Consider the following 15517-nt stretch of genomic DNA (forward strand, 5'->3'; position numbering starts at 1 on the left):
GACCACCCACCTTAGCTAACCTAGGAGATAACTCAAACAGAGAGAGTCAGGATTAGTTTGACAGCCCCTTCTCTGAGTTCCCTGCCACCAACCACACCTTGTGGGGTTGAAGGATTTTCTCACTAACTTGTAGGTAGGTGTAGGCGACAGGGTCAATAGAGTTGAAAGCATATAGGGAGGATGTTATGGAACATACTATCCCTCTAAAAAATGAAAATTACAAACCCTTTAGGCAAAAACTTAGGCAAATAAATCCTAAGTTAGCCCCCTTGGTGCAAAAGGAATTGCAAAAGATGCTCCAAGTTGGAATAATAGCTCACACTAGGCACTCCACATGGTGTTCAAACTTGGTTATTGTGAGAAAGAAAAATGGGTCAATCAGGCTATGTGTAGATTTTCGAAATCTTAATTTAGCTTGTAAAAAGGATAATTACCCTTTACCTAACATGGAAACATTATTGCAAAGGGTAACAGGATTTGGAATGATGTCTTTATTAGATGGATTTTCAAGGTATAACCAAGTCATGGTGAAGAAGGAGGATAGACATAAAACAACACTCACCACACCATGGGGTACTTTTGAATATTTGAGGATGCATTTTGGATTAACGAATGTTTGAACAACTTTTCAAAGGGCTATGAACTATGCTTTTAAGGGTCTAATTGGGAAATTCATTCAGATTTATCAAGATGATTTAACTGTTTTTTCTAAAAAAGGAATTCTCATATAAGCCATCTAAGACAAATTTCTTTATAGGTGTAGAGAATATGGAATATCCTTAAATCCTGCTAAAAAAATTTTTGGAGTGCTGAAGGGAAGTTGCTTGGTCACATCATTTCCAATGATGGGATCAATACTGACCCTGAAAGAGTTGAGGCAATTCAAAATATTCCTTTGCCTCACAATATTAAATCCCTTCAATCCTTCCTAGGAAAGATGAACTTTCTTAGAAGGTTCATTCCAAATTATGTTGAAATTGCTAAACCCATTCAAACCCTTTTAAAGAAAGATGCTAAGTTTGTTTGGGAAATGAAGGAAGAAAAGGTTTTCAGGAAATTAAGGATTCTATTGTTAAAGCACCTGTTCTAGTGAGCCCCAATTATTCAAAGGAGTTCTTGATTTTCTCTTTTGCATCTGAAGATACTATTATTGGAGTGCTGCTTCAAAAGAATAATGAAGGGTATGAGCAACCCATTGCTTTTATGAGTAGATACCTTCAAGGGTCTGAGTTGAAATATAGCACCATGGAGAAGCAAGCTTATGCCCTAGTCAAATCTCATAAGCAATTTAGAGTTTATGAGGGATATTCTAGAATAATTGCATTTGTACCCCACTCTGTTGTGAAAGATATTTTAACTCAAATTGATTGCTTAGGAACCAAGGCTATGTGGGTCTCAAAGATTCAAGAATATGATTTAGATATTAGACCTACCAAGCTGGTAAAGGGCCAAGGGTTGGCCCAAATCTTGATTGAGGAGAATGGGAAGGCATTAGGAATGATTTGGAATCAACTTCATCAGAACTTCAAAGATTAAGTCAACTTGAATGGTATAAATACATTATTTATTATTTGCAAATTTTGCCATGTCCTAACCATTTAGTTGGTCATAAAAGAAGAGCATTAAGGCTAAGAGCAACTAAGTATTGCATTGTGAAGGATTGTCTGGGTTGGAGAAATCCATAGGGGGTCGTACTTACATGTGTTGATGATGTGTAAGCCAAAAAGCTTCTTACTAAGTTTCACTCAGGATTTTGTGGAGGACATTATGCTGCTAGGACTACTACCCACAAAATCTTGAGAGTTTGTTATTTTTGGCCTTCCATTTTTCTTGATGTGCACAAATATGTTAGAGGTTGCCAAGCTTGTCAACTATTCACTGAGAAGCAAAAGTTAGCTTCTTTGCATGTTCAACCTGTGGTCGTGGAAGCTCCCTTTCAACATTGGGGGCTTAACTTTATAGGGAAATTTAATGAAAATTCAAGTAATGGCTACTCATGGATTTTAACTACAACTGATTATTTTACTAAATGGGTAGAAGCCATCCTACCAGACACGCCATAGACAAAGTAGTGATGGACTTTCTTGAAGATAAGATTATCACTCGTTTTGGTGTCCCTACCAAGATTACAACTAACAATGCCAAGGCTTTTAGCTCTACTGAATTCTCATCATTTTGCTTTAAGTATGGTATTGTCTTATCCCATTCATCAAACTACTATCCTCAGGGTAATGGCCTAGCTGAGTCTAGCAATAAAAATTTGATCACCATCATCAAGAAGATAGTAGGGGATAACAAAAGGGCATGGGATAGCAAAATTAAATATGCTTTGTGGGTTGATAGGATTACAAAGAAGAGTTCAACAGGAAAGAGTCCCTTTGAGTTAGTTTATGGCTTGGATGTCACCCTTCCTGTGCACTTAAGGCTACCAGCTTACCAACTTCTACAAAGCTTTACATCTGAGAAAGATGTTGTGCAAAATAGAATTAACCAAATTGTAGAATTCAATGAAACCAGGAGGATAGTTTTTGAACATTGTTGTAAAAATCAATCAAAAGTTAAAAGAAATTTTGACAAATCATCTAAGAACAGAAATTTTTCTAACAATGATATGGTTTTGTTATGGGATCACAAGAATGAAAAGTCGGGCAACCATGGTAAGTTTGATAGTTTGTGGCTTGGACCATACATTGTCAAAGAAGCAGCTGGACAAAATTCCTACCATTTGAGCACCTTGGACAGAGAATGATATATGCCTTTTGTTGGTGGATGCAAATTCCAAGTTCTTGCACACTATCACTTTCCATCTAGTACGCATCCTCATATGGAGCCAAATGTTGACCACTAGAGTAGCACCTGAAGATTATCTGAAGACTCCATGCCCAAGGATGTACCAAAGGTTGCGTGTACCATCAGAGATCATCATACTACTAGAGTTTTTCAACTCTACTTCTTCTTCTTATGAGGAGTCGAGTCATATAACAGGCATGGGCAGCTTGGGACCTTATCATCAAATGAGTATTACTCTAGGAGGTTTCTTTTCACTTGCTTAATTATCATCTCCTGACGAGGACTTGGTAATTAATTGAGTTTTTTCCTCCAAGCATAACCTTAAAGCCAGAGTACGGCTTGATGGTGAGCCTTTGGGTGAGTCCTAGTGTCTAGGGTCATTGTCTATTACCATACTAGATCACACAAAAAATATCATGGAACTTCATTAGGTCTAAAGGGCCATTTTTTAATTTTTAGAACTTTTCACAGGGCGAAAATTGGAATAAATTTTGTATATGAAATGTAATAAGTGTTGTCTAGATAAGTTTTTTGGGGCATGAGTGATAAAAATTACACCTCTCACCCTCAAATTTATACTATGACACACTTTGAGGAGTTAAAAATATGTTCTAGACCCTCAAAACCTATTTTTCCTAACTTTAGTGGAAAAAGTGGCAATAAATTAAGCCAACAATTAAATAAATGGAGAAAAGTAAATATCCACACATGTTAAATGATGAGGAAATGAGGTGGAAAATCATTGAGGAGTTAAAGTGAAGTTCCATGGTGATGTGGACTCCTAGATTCAAGGAAAAGACGTGCTCCAAAGATATCAAATTCCATGGAGGGGACCACGAGTTTCTCAATGGAAAACACATTAAATGAGGGAAATTCGAATTTGCTTGAAGAGTAAATTGTTTTGGTGGGCTTCGGACTTGGAGTTTCATTGGCGATGAGTGGAGAGTGTTGAAGAAAGTGTAACTAAGTTCGGTCTTCATAATGACATGATCTTTGTATTTGATGTAATAAAAGGAAATAAATAATTTTTGTAATATGATACATGGGTTTCATGAGCAAGAAGTGTCACTAGGTGAAAGACTTCTTCTTGATGTCTTTAGGGTTTATTTATAAGTCAAAGAGTCATGTCATGTGTATAGAAACGCTTCATGAGTTTATGTAAATATGTACAAGTCTTCATAGTTGTCTGTCAGCCCTCCAAGACCAAGATCAATGCCTCAAGACAAGCCTATCAAAGTCTGCAAGCAAAACAATAAGGAGATGTTCATGTCGGCTCCAAATAAATGAATTAAATATATAATTATGTCATGTCGGCTAGAAACAATAGACACATCGGTTCATAAGGTAATGTTGGCTTAGATTATATGTGCACAACCACTATAAATACCATGTTGGGGTATCCGCAAATAAAAAGACATAACTCGCAAATACCTCTGAATTTCTGAATGGAGTCACAATTACGGCTTGACTACACCTCGTTTGGGGTTTAGGTGCAGTCTTGACCTTGGCCTAATGGAGCAGGAATAACCTTGTATAGTGGATGCTGCAATGATTAAAGGATTAGACATTCTCGGCATCTCTGTTTTGGCATACGGATCTACGCAGACATATCACAATTGCACAGCTAGTGATCTCGGCATTCCTATAAGGATGTCGGTTGAATGGAGCAACGAAGATCTCGGACAAAGGCACAGTGTGTTAATAGATCTCGCATAGCAGTCTTGGCATACCTATGATCTGAAGATATCCTCACATGGAGAAAGCATCAAAGTCTAAGCATGTCACTATCGGGATATCTATCTCAGATAGAAGGATCAAGACAAGAGGATGCAGAGATCACGTTGGTCTTAGGTAGATAACATATAGGCTCGATCACAGTGATATAAAGGATTTAGAATACACCACAGTGAGACTCAGATCTATATCCCACTGTCTCGGCATAAGGAGCATTATTGCAATCTATAAGGAGAAACAATACTAAAGCTCCAGCAAAGTGATAATGAAGGAATGATATAGTCTCGACATCATAACAGGAGCAAGGACTACTTGATGAGAAGCGGTGATGAGAATCACTATCTTGGTAATGATGAAGATATAAAACACAGTCATCATGATGAAGACTTCAATGAAGACCTCGTTGACATAATGTAATGACTGTCATAATGAAGTGCATCAATGAAAGCATAGAGATCACAGTGAGGATCTCAATGGATCTCATTGATATGGAGAAGAAGCAACAGTGAAGATCTCAGGGATGCTATAGTGATGGCTTCAATGGTGCAACAATGAGGGTGATCTCAGCAGCAACAAAAAGGAGGATTGATATCTTGGTCTTGGATAGGCATAGTGTGTCAAGGGTCATGGTCTTGGTATTTGTCAATGGAATCTCTATAAGAAAAATTTACGCATGGGTTTTCCTCTCCAAGAGGGAGAGGTTTTGACCCTAGCAGAAAGCCAAAACGTTTGTGTTCTTGTCTCTTTTCATTTGATAGCAGTTTGATGAAGTTAATTTACACATGCTAATAATGCGTAAGCAACAAGCTAAGATAAAGATTGCATGAACACTTCACAAATTGTTATCATCGAAGAATCACCCGAATTATGTTAGCCCTAGATTCTTCAACATGGTATCAGAGGGATGGTTTCAGCGGTCAAAAATAAAGGCAGAAAAGGGACATTCAAGAATCAAGACATCAAAGCAGCTGAATCAAACCCTAGTCATCACATCTCAGGGTATGTAACAGGAGTTTTGACAAGTTCATCCACAACTCAGTTTGGATCCTTCTTTATAAAGAACAAAGTCTTAAGATATCAGATCTTAGGGGGAGCTTGATTCAAAGGCATATATGAGAGTGTATATGAACAATACTCAAATCAGAAGCTATTCTATGGATCATGGCAAGCAACTTCAATTCAATATGTATCAGCAGTTTGTTGGAAGGCAGTGTAAGGATCTCAATCAATATATCAGCTTCAACAACAGCCAACATGATCAAGGTGAAGATCTTGTCTTCACATATCAAGTAAGTATCTTTTATTCTATAATCAAGTTTTGGTTTATTGACTTCATCAGTGCAAGAATATCTATGGGTTAGAGAAGTCATCAAAAGTTCTTAAGGTTCTATGATAAGAAAGGAGACAAAAAAGGATATACTCTCTGAAATGAAGAGCAATAGTTGCCAAGGAATGAAGAAAAGTCTTCATGAGATCTCAGTTAAGATATCTAGGAAAAATTATTATCATTGATATTGATATTGATAAGCAAGGTAACAGATGTCCATGAACAAGAAGGTTACCTCGATCAATAGCCAGTGGTCTCTATGAAGCAATAGAGAAAGGCAAGTTGATAGGACACAAATAAGTGTTGATAAGTACAGGAAGGTTGAGAAGACAGAATAGTACTATGGAAGAGGAACTCATATCGCTGGAAGGATGGAGGAAGCTGAGAAAAGGATCAAGGGAAAGAGGGAGTAATAGATCTCCACTATGAATGAGATGGTATCCCTCTCAAAAGGATCCTATCAAAAGTCCCTACAGATATGAACATAGTAAGAAGATGCATCGTGGCATCATGGAAGCAAGAGCTCATATGGAATCATGAAGAACATAGCTCTTGGGAATCTCGGTGTACATTGAAGGAAAGGAAGAAGTCATCCAAGGAAACATTTTCCAGATGGGGATATACTAGATCCTGAAGGATCTCTGATAAGAGATCTCAGCGAAGGATCTCCTAGTCCGGGAAGGCAGCAAATGTCTCGTCAGAAATTCCAACTCTTGGAACTCATGAGATGGTGGTTCAATGACATGAAGAATGAAGCAGACCAAGGGATTGAAGATCTTTTCAATCAAGGAAGCTGCAGGAAAATACCTGAAGGAAAATGAGGTATGTATGATTGTATTTATATTTGCATTTGATATTGTAATGTCATGATATGTGGTTGCAGATAAAATGGATCAAGCATGATCAAAAGGGAATAGATCTCCTCCTCTGAAAGGATGCAGAAAGACATAAGTCAGACTAAGATGAAATCAACATAATATGTCCTCATAATGTAGTATGAGGTAGTTGATGACCATTGAAGAACTATGAGAGCTCCTGGGAATGAAAGATATGAGGATGGAAGAGATCGTGAAGTATGCAACCTTGATGAAGGCAATCAACATCCAGAAGATCAGGAAGACTTGACCAGGAAATCTCTTGGAAAGATGTGAAGACTCTGATGGAAGTCTGAAAGGATGAGGACCCTTGACAACAGATATCATTGGGAGATGTGTCAACATGTATGCAGGATGATTGATACCTACAAGATGTAAAGCCACGAAGGATACTTTCCAGAAAAGATGGAATGACATGACGAAGGAAAGTGATGGATGGTTGAACCCTACATGTGAAGAAATTGATGACATCAAAGTCTTGAATCGTCAGTCAACTAGAAGACCCTATAAAGCATTGATGATAGAGTCCCTGGGTAAGAGGGAGCTCTGGGAAGTTCCTATGAGCAAAGGAACTCAAGCAAGTTTCTAAGTAAAGAGAAACTTGGAACTCATCCCTGGTTAAGAGGGAGAGTTAGACACGACATTCTTGTCTTCAGGTTGGAAGAAATAATGGAGGATTGTGTAATCATCTGGCATCCGACACTCTTTGAGGATGTGGTAGGGCATCCAAGACAAGAGTGGGCAAGAGGATCGATATTCTTGAGGGTTGGGAACCCAAGATGAGAATAGTCCTAGTAGGGCATACTCGGAGAACACCTGGGTGGGTATGACCCTAAGAGAGACAATGATGATGTGTGTCTATCAATCAATGGTTTTGCCAACATTGTGTGCTCTGATCTAAGTAAGAGATAGAGTTTTTAGTCAAGGCCTTGCTAAATGGAAACAATGTTGGTTGAAATGATGCTATAACAGATGGATTGCAAATCTGATTCTTCTTATGAGAAATTCTTCAGATTGAGAATGACCAAGTACCATTGTGAATACCTCCCTGGTTAAGAGGGAGCGTTGAAGAAAGTGTAACTAGGTTCGGTCTTCATAATGACATGATCTTTGTATTTGATGTAATAAAAGGAAATAAATTATTTTTATAATCTTGCTACATGGATTTCATGTCGCGAGAAGTTTCACTAGGTGAAAGACTCCTTCTTGATGTCTTTAGGATTTATTTATAAGTCAAAGAGTCATGTCATGTGTATAGAAACTCTTCATGAGTTTATGTAAATATGTACAAGTCTTCATAGTTGTCTACCAGCGCTCCAAGACCAAGATCAATGCCTCAAGACAAGCCTATCAAAGTTTGCAAGCTAAACGATAAGGAGATGTTCATGTTGGCTCTAAATAAATGAATTAAATATATAATTATGTCATGTCGGCTGGAAGCAATAGACACATCAGTTCATAAGGTAATGTCGGCTCAGATTATATGTGCACAACCACTATAAATACCATGTTGGGATATCTGCAAAAGAAAAAGACAGAACTCACAAATACCTCTAAATTTCCGCATGAAGGAAAGTCGCAGTTAGGGCTTCACTGCACCTCGTTTGGGGTTTAGGTGCAGTCTTGACCTTGACCTAATGGAGCAGGAATAACATTGTATAGTGGATGTTGCAATGATTAAAGGATTAGACATTCTCGGCATCTCTGTTTTGGCATACGGATCTACATAGACATATCACAATTGCACAACTAGTGATCTCGGCATACCTGTAAGGATATCGGTTGAATGGAGTAGCGAATATCTCGGAGAAAGGAACAGTGTGTTAATAGATCTCGCATAGTAGTCTTGGCATACCTATGATCTGAAGATATCCTCCCATGGAGAAAGCATCAAAATCTGAGCATGTCACTATCGGGATATCTATCTCAGATAAAAGGATCAAGACATGAGGATGCAGAGATCATGTTGGTCTTAGGTAGATAACATATAGGCTCGATCACAGTGATATAAAGGATTTAGAATACACCACAGTGAGACTCGGATCTATATCCCACTATCTCGGCATAAGGAGCAGTATTACAGTCTCTAAGGAGAAACAGTACTAAAGCTCCAGCAAACTGATAATGAAGGAATGATATAGTCTCGGCATCATAACAGTAACAAGGACTACTTGATGAGAAGTAGTAATGAGAATCACTATCTCGGTAATGATGAAGATATAAAGCACAGTCATCATGATGAAGACTTCAATGAAGACCTCGTTGACATAATGTAATGACTGTCATAATGAAGTGCATCAATGAAAGCACAGAGATCACAGTGAGGATCTCAATGGATCTCATTGATATGGAGAAGGAGCAACAGTGAAGATCTCAAGGATGTTGTAATGATGGCTTCAATGGTGCAGTAATGAGGGTGATCTCAGCAGCAACAAAAAGGAGGATTGATAACTTGGTCTTTGAGAGGCACAGTGTGTCAAGGGTCATGGTCTTGGTATTTGTCAATGGAATCTCTATAAGAAGAACTTACGCATGGGTTTTCCTCTCCAAGAGGGAGAGGTTTTGACCCTGGTAGAAAGCCAAAACATTTGTGTTCTTGTCTCTTTTGTTTTGATAGTAGTTTGATGAAATTAATTTACACATGCTAATAATGAAGTAAACAACAAGCTAAGATAAAGATTGCATAAACACTTCACAAATTGTTATCATGTATCGAAGAATCGCCCTAATTATGTTAGCCTTAGATTCTTCAATAGAGAGTGGTCTCCTACCACTCCACTCCCATATACACTTGTCCCTTCTTCAACATTGAGTTGGCCTCTCAAGGAATGCATGGGTCTCTCTGGGGGAATTCAAATTACACGAGGGAGCTTTGGAATTGTCATCATCATCACACTTGCATTTGGTTCTTCATTGGGATTTCCTCCCATTCTTCTATATAATAGAGCCTTGAGCTCCCATATTGTATGTTTTGCTTTAGTGCCCAAACTGTGAAAATCTAACCAGACAATTATGAAATTCAAATGTGAAATTTTTACCAGACAATAACTGGGATTTATTAATTTAAATTGCAGAAGAATACCTGGAATCTGTTGAAGGTATTTGGACTACGGTTATTCCCGATGTGTAGTTACCAAACCACCCTTTTTCCTCCCAGCCTATCTGGGGTCTACCTGTACAGACCCTAATTCCAGAAGACAAATCTTCTAGCCCCCATGCCCAAAATGCCAAGAACAATCAAGCTTAATGTCTGTGACTCTGTTAGAAATTCCGCCTCAACTTCCAAAATTTTCCATAGTCATAATAAGGATGATATACATATCAAGTGTCTAATTTGATATATTCATTTCATTCCGATGAGATAGGATCAATTTTGATAATCAATTCATTACCCTAACTTAGACATTTTATAATAAAACTTAGTATGTATACTAGTGCAATACATGTGGTTCATGCATATGTAGCTATCATATGGATGCCCCATATGCATGTTAATATTCACATTACTTTTGTAATTGTAGGTGGGTTATTACATTTGTTACGAGCTATTGTGCTTGGGGAAGCTTTGCTTCTATGTACACTTGTTCTTCATTTGAATAAAGAGACTTTGGGGTTCATTCATGATTCTTATTCCATTGGAGCATGTCCTTGGTTCATTGACGGTATAATCTTCTCTACTTGTGCTTTAAATTGTGTTTCATTTCTCATACGCTTTTATAGAGTTGTAGATGTAGAGCTATCTTACGTTTGCAATTAGCTTATGAAATATGAATATGCTCTAGGTGTAGACAATTTCTAGTCATTTTCATATAAATTTCTAGAGTTATCTTACCATTGTTTATTGATTTAATCCATATGAGCTAATGTGTGTTGGAAGTTTTGTAGAGGACCATCTTTTGGATCAATTAGCAAGTGTGAGGGGAAGTCTTCAAGAGACCAACCCACTCTTGGCATAGTTTTCAAGGAGCTATCATCGTTATTTGAATTTCAGAAGTCCAATCTTTCGAAGTGCTTGTTTTGCAGGGCTCTTTTTTTGACATAGTTTGTGCATAAGTCAAAATCTCAAAAACATTTATATATTTTTGTCTTGTGCTTTCAGTTCCTTATCTAGCTACTCAAGAGTTTTTCACAAGCTAGACAAGCGATGGGATCCTTTCCCATCACTTGAATTAGTTTTGTACATTATTTTGTAGTATACTCACTTATTTGCATGTTCTCATTTAGCACACTAACCATGTCTTAGTTTTGCAGCCCTAACAAACTGTCTTGTAGTTTCCCTCAAGTGTTCAAGCTTCTTTTCAATCAGGGCGTGGGCATTTGGAGGACCTATCAAGGAGGCTAGGTCATGTGCCTTTGTTGGAACTTGCTCTTTCAAGGTGTAGAATCATTCCATCTCCCTTGAGGCTCCCATAGTTTGAAGGGAATTCCGTGTTATTTCAAGATCTCATATTGTATCTTTCTCATTATCACTTGGGCAACCATCTAAGAGGCTCTAACCTCATTGTAACACCATAATAATAAAAATTTGTTTTGTTGTGGGTGCATGGGTTTTACCCATGGCATCCTATCTCTCCATTTAGGGAGAGAAGCTTGTGGGTGGAGTGATTCTTAACATTTCCATTTCTTTCATTTTCGCATAACAAGAATTCTCTAATTGGAAAGTAACACAAATCGCATTTCCTTTCTTAAAGTTTGCTACAATCTTGCACCATTTACCTTTGTTGCTACAAGCTACAAGTTCCCATTCTATTTCAAAGTAATTTACTCTTATGCAAGCAACTCTCTTACTTCTAGCAAACTTTGATACATTTAGCTTGGCACTTGTCTAATAATCATTTATGCTTCATTGTTATGCTACACTTTTCTATCTTGAATATTGAAGCATTGTGTATTGGGCAAGTTTATTTTCCAAAGCAATTGTCTTCTTTTATGTCAAGCTAATTATCTTTCATTTCCTCAAGTTAAAGTTCATTTTGCAAAGCTATTGTGGGCATCAATCTTATTTCAAATCACTTTCAAGCAATGCAAATATATCTTGGGAACTTTACATGCGTCTTACTTAGGCCCACTTTCAAGCGTCACTAAAATCGACCTCCAACTTAAGTTGGCTATATAGACTTTAGGGACCCTCCACCCGTATTGACTCGTCACTGTGAGATCTGGATTTCTGGGCAAGGATAAGATCTGGGGATAGGAGTTCAATTGAAACTTTGCTTCAGAATGCAACTAACTAAATAAACCAAGAGCACATCTACATCACAACTTTACTTTACTTTACTTGCAAATGGAATTCTCCTATTTACGTTATGTTGGATTTACTTGAGGTTGGTTTATATCACTTTATTTCAAGAGACATTTATTATGCAATTATTGTGAATTCTTTTACTTTTGCAACATATAGTTTTCTTATACTTGGAATATCTTTCATTGGTGCAACTCTATTTCAAAGTTATTTCATATATTTGTTGTTTTGATGATCATTTGAGCTCATGAGTAATTGATGTCATTATCTTGTCATTTGGGCATTTACTTCCAAGTACTATTTCTTTTATAGTTGCAATTGATGTTTATATGCTTATCTTGGTCTAACATTTGATTTTGCAAGATCCTCTAGCATTGTATCTTGATTTCATTTTTAAGCAAGCTATTGTTATTTACTTGAAGGAATTGGTCTATACTTTGAATATATCATTGAAATTGGCTCATTTATTCATATGTTTGCTTAATTCTTGAAAACAAGTTATTTTTTTTACAAGTAATCCAAATTAACATTAACTTAATCTCCTAGAAACTCATATCATATAACTTTTCATTTAGGGACCACCCCCCTTAGCTAACCTAGGAGATAGCTTAGACGGAGAGAGTTGGGAATAGGTGACAACCTTAACTCTTAGTTCTTGCCACCAACCACACCTTGTTGGGTTAAAGGCTTTTCTCTCTAGCTGTTAGGTGTGTGTGACAGGCAGCAAGTGTAGCAAGAACGATTTGTGCCCCTTAATTCGTCCTCCATCTAGGCAACTGCTGATAGATTTTTTGTTTCCTAGAGTGTTACTGTATCTATCCCATTCTATTTATGGGAGGCTGAAACATTTTTGTCCATTCTTCAGAAAAATGTGGTTTTGTAAACTACCAACCCCTTGGCTTATTTGTCTTCTTTTTTTTCTTTGTGTTTTCTTCATCTATGGACATGTGTTCTGCAAATGTCATGTTTGGAAACAATTCCTACATCGGAATGTCGTGTTTTAGTAGTCCAAGACTTGGGACCATTGAAGATCTTTATGTTTTAAATTAATCTGACTTGGTAAACCTTTGCTAAGGTCGATCTCCACGCATATCCTTGCAAAGGTGAAAATTCCCTTCTCTGTTGTTTAAGAGAACCTTTTTTAAAATTTGCCTGGGGTATTTCCAAAATCCTCTAGGTATTTTCTTGCTAAACAAGTGTATCCTTCTCCTTTGCTAGGGTTTTCTTCTTCTTCTTGGGAATTTCGCTCTTCTTTTATGCTTCCAGCTACTACAGATCGAACTTCTTGGTTGATTCTCCATATGAGGTTGAATAGCTGCCAATATATAATGAATATGTGAGGTCGAATTCCCTTGATGAGGCCGACTTGTCCTTCTTTGAGACCAACTTGGTGGAGGAGGCCTAAATGACGTAAACTACATCAAAATAAATTTCTTGATTGATTGATAAAGCCCAAGAAGGGTGTTTTACATGATGACAAGGACAAGGACTCTTGACATAAATCTTACAAGCCTACAATGGAGGATTTGACCTAGAAATAAAATAATAAAGCATGAAACCCATGCTTCATAAATATTTTTTTCTTTCATAATAAAATTTATTTTTCTTTTTTTTGACAAATACATTACATCATGACTCAAGTACAATTATGAAGACCGAAACTAGTTACATTCTTCAACACTCCCTCTTAACTAAGGAGGTATTCACAATTACATATATACAAAGGTACATGGAAGATCTCAAAATGATATACTCTATGAAGAGTCATAGAACACGCAGTGGTATAGATTACATACCTAACCAAGGTACTCTAATCGGGTGTGAGTAAGGTGTACTCAAGCTTTAGCCACTCTAAGTACCATCAAGCTTTTAAGCTCTAACACCAACCCAAGAATATAGGTGCGACCCTTCGTACTTCGGGATCTAGACATCAACACATAGGTTGGCTAGATGTCCTCCCAAGCATCTTATCACCCCAAGATGCTTCATCTCTCCCTATAGACTAAATCAAATATATCCACCAGTACAAACACGCTTCCAAAATGTTCAACCTTCTTATGAAGAGATTTACTTGTACAAACACAACCCCAATTAATAATAAACTTCCATATAAATTTCTTGATTGATTGATAAAGCCCAAGAAGGGTATTTTACATGATAACAAGGGCAAGGACTCTTGACATAAACCCTAGAAGCCTACAATGGTGGCCTTGACCTATAAATAAAATAATAAAGCATGAAACCCATGCTTAATAAATAATTTTTCTTTCATAATAAAATTTATTTTTCTTTCTTTTGACAAATACATTAAATCATGACTCAAATACAATTATGAAGATTGACATTAGTTACATTCTTCAACATAAGAGACCTACGGTTTCCTCAGGTTTAAGAAGACTAAAATATCATTTTTATGGTGATTTCCTACGATGTTGTCCTTGAAGATCTCTTGGCTTATATGGTTGGTCTTCTTATGTGTTGGAGGAAGTTAAGGGTCTTTTTTGGGTCTTGGAGGTCTCCTTTGAATTTATTCTGTAAGAAGAAAAAGTTCTTTTGGGTTTTCCTTGGAGGGGTTTTGCCCTGGCTTGATCCTATCTCTGGTGTCTCTCTCTTTACGGTTGTGATCTTCATGTTTTGGCATTTATTTGATGATGAGAACATAATCTTAAGCAAGAAGAAGAATAATACTATCACAAGTAAATGTCATGTAATGGAAAAGAATCTTAAGAATTTTCCTCCTTTAATTTTCCAACAAATTTATCCTCTCTAAATTTCGGTTCTCTTAAGGTAGGGCAGTTATTTAGGGCTTCGAGTGAATTGCATAGGAGGAGGTTTTGTGGGATTCCAAGAGCCTAAACATCAAACCTAGGGTTTTGACTACATGACCTCAAAGTTTGGCAGGCATCCACTTGGATTATGTCCATAAAATCTTTTGCCCTAGTGTTTCCCTAAGAGGGAAACCCTAGCTTGTTTTTCCTCAACTTGGGGACTTCCTTGAGTGTTGTATGCGCTTAGTACTTGGTGAAGCATATAATAAAAAGCCCTTTCTTCTCATCGCCTTGATCTTGGAAGTACCTTCATCCACAATAATTCACAAAAACCGAGGTCTTGTGCAATCCATTACTAGGTCTCTTACAAAGTGCAAAGTGTCATTGAAGCCTTATATTATGACATTTGAGCATTCCTTGAGAAGTCCTCTTGCATCACCTTGCACCTTAAACCCTTATCTATTATAGCTAATCATTACCTTACCAGCACTCCTCCCATCAGTGAAAGTCCGTAAAGAAAAGGGGACCTTGGCTGCAATGACAAAGGGCCATTTTCCCATTGTTATCACTTAGTCTAGCTCTTGCCTTGTAGGGTTTTCCTCTCCGAGGCCTGCTAGATTTTGTGGTAACAGTGTCCATAAGACACCTATAATGTATATTATGATTTTTCATTGAAATATTGAATACAAGCTTTTTTTCATGGGAAAAGCAAAGAATTCAATAAACCAATATTGGAAGGATAGCAACAATTCGGCTTCAGGTGTGATTTTAGCCAAATGTC

General features: G+C 37.3%; 1 protein-coding gene across 2 annotated transcripts in view; it reads right to left on the reverse strand.

The window, feature by feature from the left end:
* Positions 1 to 15517, reverse strand: part of LOC149217708 (uncharacterized) — a 369289-nt gene that overhangs the window by 254871 nt on the left and 98901 nt on the right. The window lies entirely within an intron of this gene.

This window comes from Pinus tabuliformis, chromosome 1_1 (assembly GCF_031772625.1).
Source record: "Pinus tabuliformis cultivar Carrire ecotype Pingquan chromosome 1_1, CPIR1, whole genome shotgun sequence".
NCBI lineage: Eukaryota > Viridiplantae > Streptophyta > Pinopsida > Pinales > Pinaceae > Pinus > Pinus tabuliformis.